Here is a 9,008-nt window from a genome sequence, read left to right on the forward strand (position 1 = left end):
ACCATGGATTGTTTTTTTATATTTTTTTGCAAGGTAATCGCATTGGTGGTGGTAACACGCTTGCCCACGAAACACATTGCAATTGTTTTAATTCTGAAACTTTTAAATAAGTGCTGACCTGGCATTCTGACGGCGCATGCAGAGCATTACACCCCATCCCGAGGGGCGGCAGCCATGTGAGCAGCACAACTCAAGACACCACAGGGTGACCAAGCACCAAGATACAGAGGTTGGGGGCTCCCTGCCTCCCCCCGCCATGCGAGTTTTCCCATCTGCAGCATCACCTTCCTCGCTTTAGGAATTGCAGGCTGGCACTTTTCTTTTTCTTGCTTGCTTCAGCGCTCTCTTTGCGACATCAAGGTAGACGGCCGGGTAAAGCTGCGGGCTGAAGGCTGATTACGGTTGTGAGCGGTTTTCTCGCCATTCACAGAGTGTAAGCTCCACATTTCTCCTTCGTCATTTCTACCTCCTGATATATTCCCATACAGAAGCGCTGTTTCTTTCAGATCCGTTTTTCTTTCCTTTGCGTTTACTAGCAAGTGTTACCCTCAATATTAACAAATAAGAGCCACAGAAGCAAAGAAACAAGTGACAGTAAAATATTCATGATGGTAACATGGCTCCAGCATGGCTACACTAAAAATTAACACACAGGTTCCATTGTAATTACCTATACAGAACTGATGGATTATTGAGAAGGCGTGAGACCAGATAAAGGAGAACTCTGGGGGACATAAAGCTGAGCTTTCAATAAAAGTTCCCTTTGGCGCCATGTAATCATGTTCAGCATTTGGTCAGTATTTTACCTCAGTATTTGTATTGTAAGCCAAACCAAGAGTGGGTCAGAGGAAAAGTATAATAGAAACAAGTCACCACTTCTGTATTTTTCACCCATTCCTGGTTTTGGCTTACAAATACTAAGGTAAAATACTGACCAAATACTCAACATGTGCAAAAGTATTCCGAAATGGCCATTTGTGGTAAAATGTGTGTAGTACCAGGCAGTGTGGCAACCGTACCGCACCGCAACACTGGCAGAGGTGGCACCGTACCACAACATTGGCAGTGTGGCACTATACCGCAACATTGGCAGTGTAGCACCATACCGCAACATTCAAGCCCAGCCTTTGTAGCCAATAAAGAGAAGTCCTTAAGTTGCAAATACATGACTAGAAAAATAACTTAACACGTGTGCACCTTTCTCTTTCTAAAAAGCTGCTATGGTGCTCCTCACATCCACATTGTGAAGCAAGTTCTGCTGATGACATGCCGCCAAAAGGTGGTTTCCTGCTCCTATCCTACGATCACTGCCAGCCATGCCCACGTTCTGGGAGGCACTTGTACATACAGAAGTAAATGGTGCCAGAGGAAAGCTTTACAGCACATCTGTCACACCTTCAAGGTGAGTATATTTGGCCTGCAACGTTGGGTGGGTCTCCTGCCCGGCATTGCACTTTCAACTATATCGGCATCCTAGATGTCTATACAGTTGAAAGCAATGAAGAAGCTTCTGACGCCTCAACACAGCGGGTGCTATCATGTTATTACAACACGTCCACTATACAGAGACGTGCAGATGATCTGAAGACATCACGAAGAGACTGGCACAGAGGGGCAATGGGCAGAAATAAGTATTTTTTATGTGGGGCCCATTTTACTGTATGGCGCACTATGTGGGGCCCATTATACTGTATGGCGCACTATGTGGAATCCATTATACTGTATGGCGCAATATATGGGGCTCATTATACTGTATGGCGCACTATGTGGGGCCCATTATACTGTATGGCGCACTATGTGGAATCCATTATACTGTAAGGCACAATATATGGGGCTCATTGTACTGTATGGCGCACTATGTGGGGCCCATTATACTGTATGGCACACTATGTGGGGCTCATTATACTGTACAGAGAAGAGATGGATCTAACACTTCAGATAAAATCCCAAGTCTTTATTTAGTCTTTTAATTAGATTAATGCAACGTGTGTATAGGTGTGGTTACCTGGAGAGAGTTTTTAATATTTTATTTGAGTTGCATTCTTCAAATCAGGTTATGAATAAGAAGCATAGCTTCGAAATGCGTCAACCTTGATATTGATTTTCTCGTGGGACTTTCTCCTCGGACATGATATACAGCCTCTGTTAAAGTGTGAATTTTTCCCTGAAACAGAATGAAATAAAACTCTGAATTTTATCTGAGGTGCTGGATCCATCTCTTCTCTTCATGGACTGCTTCCCCTTGGATTGTGGGATCCTGTGCACTCAGTGATAGGCGAGCTGATCATTTTCCTTTTATTGTTGCCCATTATATGGCGCACTTTGTGGGGTCCATTATACTGTATGGAGCACTGCATGGGGCCCATTATATTGTATGGAAAACTGCGTGGGGCCCATTATACTGTATAGTGCACGCGTGGGGTCCATTATACTGTATGGAGCACTATGTGGGGTCCATTATACTGTATGGTGCACTGCGTGGGGTCCATTATACTGTATGGTGCACTGCGTGGGGCCCATTATACTGTATGGTGCACTGCGTGGGGCCCATTATACTGTATGGAACATTATGTGAGACTATTATACTGTATGGAGCACTATGTGAGACCATTATACTGTATGGCGAACTATGCGGGGAACATTACAGTGTATTGAAAGCAATGCAGGGGGCAAAATATAGTGTATGGAGCAATTTTTACGGCCATTATACTGTATGGAGGGCTGTGTGGGGATTACAGTTGGGTACTGTGATGGGGTCACCATTCTTTGTCAGGGGGATTGAGGGGGGTAAAGTAGGGTCATATTGTGCGTATGAAGGGTACTGTGGAGGAATTCACTGTGGTTGGCATCATACTGTTTTTGGGGGCACTTTTGTTTGCATCATACTTTATTATCTGTATTATTCAAGGTTTACTTATCCTTTGCGATTTAAATTAGGCCACTGGGCGACATGTTTTTTAACTGCTCTTACATATTATTCTGATATTTTATTCTCAGATCTAATAATTTAAATGTACTTTGTTGATGGGACAACCCCTTTAAGTTTGTTTCCATATGAAAAAGTTCATCGATATATTTGATGAGGAAACACTTCCTCAATGGTAGACATTTTTCAGTAAACATCAAGGTTGGCCCGAGATTTTGTCCACACTTTTAATTTTGGCCTTCTGTGTATTTGAATTTGATATCCCTGCTTTAAAGGCTTTGTCCGCTTTGGACGATCCCTACTTGTACGAAGAGGATCTGATCAGGAGACCGCCAGTATGAGCATTGCGTTGTGATCCTTATCCAAGTTACTCGTCCGTGTGACTCTCCCCTTGAGCTAGAAATCGCCCTCCAGTCTCTTTACTGGAGTAAGATTAATGGCGAGGCACACAAGTTACATAGGTTGAAAAAGACCTAGGTCCATCAAGTTTAACCTTTCTCCATTTTGTCACTAAATTATCTATAACCCACAATGTACTGAGGAAATCATCCTGCCCTTTTTAAAAAGCTGTCATAGTGTCTGCCTCTGAGATGTCTTTTTTCCAAGCTAAACAAGCCCAACTTTTCCAACCTCTCACCATACGAGGCCTTCCATCCCTTGTCCCCTATTCGGCTGTGGCGGACTCATTATAGGACAAGCAGCTGTTAGTGAATCAGGTGCCTCTGACTACAGCACGGCCCCTTACCAAGACCAACGTGAACAACACCGGACTTGATGAATTGGGCCCAGTGTACTGCATAGTGCGATCATCTACGCAGCAAAAAGGGGAACACCACCAAAGGACACAACCTCCACTAGGTAAATGGGACCTATAGCTATACTTGAAAGACATACAGTGCAAACATAATCTGAACGTGCTCTAAAGTATTTAACACTGACTGCAGCATACAGAACTCCAGGAGAGGACCGCGACCATCACAGCCCCCTCACACACCTTCTCTTTAGGCAATGCCATGAGCAGTGTCTGTACGGCAGGACCAGGAGTCCCCACGGGTCCGTACTTCAGAATCATTGACACGCCATATTCCGGCATAAGTGCCCACTGTGGGGTGCTGGATCCATTCTGGAAGAAATGCAGGTCTGGAATACACGATGTGATGAGGGATGCCACAATTGTCAAATCAAATGCAAAAAAGGAAACAGTATGAGCCTAAAAATTTCTAAAAAATGTCCCATTACAGATCCATAATACATTCAGATTCTACCTCTACCAGCTACATAAATTGTTTTTTTCAGCTGAGCCAAATATGTCACATCTGTTACCCATGAGAAGCTGAGTAAGTGTTGCCACGTAAATGCCTTTTTTATGTGTTCTGCTACACACTAACAGTTTATTTCATCTGCAATGGGACGTGCACATTTTATTTTTTGAGGAAGGTTTTGCATCCTTAAAGGAGTTGCCCCCATTTCTGAAGATATTGGCTCCCAGGTGAAACTTGTTATTTAAAAAAAATAAATTACGGGGAAAAAAAATAAAAAATCAAGCATCGCTCTACACACTGTCCCCAGGTCCAGTGCTGAGTCTCTGCCACTGCCCCTTGTCAGGTATTCACTGCAGCACGGATATCCTGTGCGACAGCCAAACAGTGAGCTCAGCGGCTCTTGCCGTAGACAGAATGACCGGCTCACAGCTGCTGACATCACTGATTGGCTGCAGTGCTGCTGACATGATAGTGCCGCAGCTAATCCCAGATCCTGGGAGCAGAGGTGGAGACTCAGCGCTGGACCTGGGAAAAGAGAGCAAAGTGTGGGTTTTTTTTTTTATTTTATTTTTTTTGGGAGGGGGAGGTGGTTGTTTAAATCAACTGAACCCAGGGTCTAAGATTTCATGAAAAGGGAAAAGCCTCTTTAAGACTAATCTGCAATAAATCATCATTAACTACCACGGACAGCAATAAAACAATTGTTTTATTTATTTATTACTAAGGCTTATAAATATTAGAATTTTAATTAAGAAAGAAAATAAAGTGGTATAATAAAAGTGACTGTGGTTTTAAAGGTTGTAGTTTAATGTAGCGAAGTGCCCTAAGCATGGGAGATACCAGAGCAGCAAGCCCCCGGCGAATCAGAGAAAAGCTAAATGGAAGAAAACTGCTAAAAAATAAATAAATCAGGATACAAGTCACATAATGCCCAGAAATAGTGTCACTCCTTATGTGCTCACACAATTCATGTGAACCTCAGGAGCCGAATCCTAATGATCCAGGAAGTCCAACTAATCGGACATTCTCACCTATGTGACCACAAACCACAGGGACCTTCTTCCCAGCAGCTTCTCCAAAGGAGTCTTCACTACTATTTATTCAATTTGGCATCCGACAGTCCAGAAACGCAACTACTGCTGAGCAGACACGGCCACACGTGGTGTTCTTCTGGATTTTTTTATTATTTTTAATAGGATCATTCACTTGTCATAAAAGTTAATTATTATTATTTATTATTACTACTAATAGTTGTAAATGCTGCTGTTCTTCTGAATCTTCTGTTTTTCCTTCATCCCTGCACTTCAGTGTTAGAGACACGGCCCTCTCTTTGGCTGCCGTCACACTAGCAGTATTTGGTCAGGATTTTACCTCAGTATTTGTAAGCCAAAACCAGGAGTGGGTGATAAATACAGAAGTGGTGCATATGTTTCTATTATACTTTTCCTCTAATTGTTCCACTCCTGGTTTTGGCTTACACATGCTGATGTAAAATACTGACCAAATACTGATAGTGTAACGCAGCCTTTCCTAAATGTAAATTTAGTCTTTTCAGAAGTGGGGTGTGGTCATGAAACAACCATAAAGCTGAGTGCCACGCCCACTTGGCTAAAAAAATATTTAGATGGAAAACTGCTTGTAAATCTGTCCCTTTTTTTACCTTTCTTTACTCTACATATGTAGTAAAAAAATAAAAATATTAGTATAAATAAACCCACCCTTCCCAGTCCCGGCTTTTCCTCCGTCCTGCTCGCTACGTCCCCCGCCACTGGTTGGACGGCAGCTGCAGTTACATGTCAATCACAAGAGAAGAACAGTCGATAACACCAGTGGGCGTCACGGTCAGCGAGACAGACGAGCGTCGAGGGATCAGGAGCGAAGGATGTGCAATTTATTTTACCAATTTATTTTTACCAATCTGGGGTCACATGTAAAGTTAAAGAAAGGGAAACAAAATCCCATCAAAAGGTATTTACGGTATAACTGAGAATTAAACAAATTTAATTTGGGGACAAATGGGGTAAAGTATAGCTCGTAGCCCAAGCGACAATGGTATGGACACGGCATTTATTGGTGTCAGTTATTACTGTGCCCCGTGCGGAGAACATTTATGACAGCCATCCAGTGTGCCCGGTGCTCAGCAGCCTCGCACTGCCCAGTAGAAGACGATTCCCTTGTGCTGATGTAGGGAATCTGACAAAGACGCACTGTACAGCAGCGATCCGGAGCCAGCCAAGCATTTCCTCCGGGATAACTGAAGATTTACCGGCAGAACCGCGCTCCATCCCCAGTGTATAGTGGCCAGAAATAAACCCCGAGCGTCTCCTGAAGTCACTACAGGCTGGTTCTGTGGCTGCACCGGGGCAGCACCACTACCTACTGTAAGGTCAGGACTGGCCAAGCCTCCGAAAAGGGGCTTTATTGGCATTAACTAGTTCAGTACCAGAGCAAACAAAAAACCTCACGGTCCGGGCTGAATTTCTGCCGTATAGTATAATAAAACCTTATTCACAAAGGGCGGCAAAATCAGCGTAAATGTTAGCACTGGCTGCACAAGTCTGTCCGATCTACGGTAGCGTGAGCGTTATAATCCACATGTCCATTCATAAGTGTCTGCCTAAATGTCACGGGTGCGGTGACATGTGCGCCATTTATCTGCTGAAGCATCAGAACACTTTTAGTATGGAATTTTTATGTTAATCCGCTTCATAATCCACATAAAAAAGGCTTCAGGTACTCCTGAATGTGGATCTGGAAGCTGATCTGCAGCAAAATCCGCTTAAATAAAAGCTCTGTGTGCACACAGCCCTATTCTCCACACAAGCACAGATCATAAAGGGAACCGCTCTTTAGTCCCCCTGTGCCGTCTCAGCATTTTCAGGGAATAACAGGGTCCCTTCAATATTCACATCTGACAGGTTAGCAGCTAATTTCCTCCTTGGGTAAAGCTGTGCCGCTCACACAGACCCCACTGACTACTCCAAGAAGGATCCATAATGCAGCAATTGGGTAAGGACTCATTGGATGATCACTGGGGAGAAGAATGGGGCAGTGATGGGGGGGCAGTGATGGGGGGGGGCAGTGATGGGTCCCCCCGAGAAGCTGTACAGTCATCATCAGATCACATGTCAGTGATGGGGGCACAGTGATGGGGTGGGGGGCCACAGTGATGGGGTGGGGGGCCACAGTGATGGGGTGGGGGGCCACAGTGATGGGGTGGGGGGCCACAGTGATGGGGTGGGGGGCCACAGTGATGGGATGGGGGGGGAACAGTGATGGGATGGGGGGGGAACAGTGATGGGATGGGGGGGGAACAGTGATGGGATGGGGGGGAACAGTGATGGGATGGGGGGGGAACAGTGATGGGATGGGGGGGAACAGTGATGGGAGGGGGGGAACAGTGATGGGAGGGGGGGAACAGTGATGGGAGGGGGGGGGAACAGTGATGGGAGGGGGGGGGGGAACAGTGATGGGAGGGGGGGGGAACAGTGATGGGAGGGGGGGGGAACAGTGATGGGAGGGGGGGGGAACAGTGATGGGATGGGGGGGGAACAGTGATGGGAGGGGGGGGAACAGTGATGGGAGGGGGGGTGGAACAGTGATGGGAGGGGGGGGGAACAGTGATGGGATGGGGGGGAACAGTGATGGGATGGGGGGGAACAGTGATGGGATGGGGGGGGAAACAGTGATGGGATGGGGGGGGGAAACAGTGATGGGATGGGGGGGGAACAGTGATGGGTCCTCAGGAGCTGTATAATCATCATCAGATGTGTCAGTGGGGGGCTACAGTGATGGGGTGGGGGGCCACAGTGATGGGGTGGGGGGGACATATTGATGGGTGAGGGGGACATATTGATGGGATGGGGGCAACAGTGATGGGGTGGGAGGCACAGTGATGGGTGAGGGGGAGATATTGATGGGATGGGGGGCACACAGTGATGGGGTGGGGGGGCACACAGTGATGGGTCTTCAAGAGCTGTATAATCATCAGATGTGTCAGTGATGGGGCCACAGTGATGGGTGAGGGGGACATATTGATGGGATGGGGTCCACAGTGATGGGATGGTGGGGGGGGGGGCACACAGTGATGGGTCCCCAGGAGCTGTATAATCTTCATCAGATCAGATGTGCCACTGACGGGAGCGCAGCTCCATAACTCCTCCAAGGAAAGCACTAACGTACAGGTTCAGCCACATCACACCGGGACCGTCAGAGCCCCGCTCTGCCTAGCCCCATATACAGTAATGAGCGTCTTACCTGTCTGGGACCGAGCTCCTGTAATCTGCTTTTCCGGTTGCTGAGTTACAGCAGATAAAGGCACCGGGGCTGTACACAGTGGACAGGCGGCGCCGGGAGCTGTCACCGGGCAGCGCGCAGCTCCTGCACTCCGTGCACACAGTCCCCGGTCCGCCGCACATTGAACTTCTCCCTGTACACCCAGGTTCGGCGCTGAGGCTCCTCCCCCTTCTGTGTGCCGAGTCCGGAGCGGCCACGAGGGGGCGTGGCCTTGTAGCAATGAGCGACAGGAGTACACGGGGCACGCCCATTTCCGACACGTCACATTGCTCAGTGCGGGCGGCGGCCAGGTGTAGGGGGCGCTCCATACATGGGATTCTCTACGTGTCACAGAGTGTCCACTCACTGGTCGTCGTGACTGCAGAAAGTTACTTAAAAGAGATGATAAATATGTCATGGAGCACATAAGACGGGGGCTTAACCCCTTAGTGACGGAGCCAAATTTTTGAAATCTGACCAGTGTCACTTTATGTGCTAATAACTCTGCAACGCTTCAACAAATCCCAGTGATTTTGAGATTTGTT

At 46.9% G+C, this 9,008-nt stretch overlaps 1 protein-coding gene across 1 annotated transcript in view; it reads right to left on the minus strand.

The window, feature by feature from the left end:
* Positions 1-8,722, minus strand: part of OSBPL3 (oxysterol binding protein like 3) — a 172,776-nt gene extending 164,054 nt beyond the window's left edge. The window contains exon 1 of the mRNA XM_077268789.1: positions 8,446-8,722. The gene's annotated coding sequence lies outside the window, so the exon portion shown is untranslated. The remainder of the gene's footprint in view (positions 1-8,445) is intronic.
* Between the last annotated feature and the right edge of the window lie 286 nt (positions 8,723-9,008).

The sequence above is a fragment of the Ranitomeya variabilis genome, chromosome 6 (assembly GCF_051348905.1).
Source record: "Ranitomeya variabilis isolate aRanVar5 chromosome 6, aRanVar5.hap1, whole genome shotgun sequence".
In the NCBI taxonomy this organism is placed as follows: Eukaryota; Metazoa; Chordata; class Amphibia; order Anura; family Dendrobatidae; genus Ranitomeya; species Ranitomeya variabilis.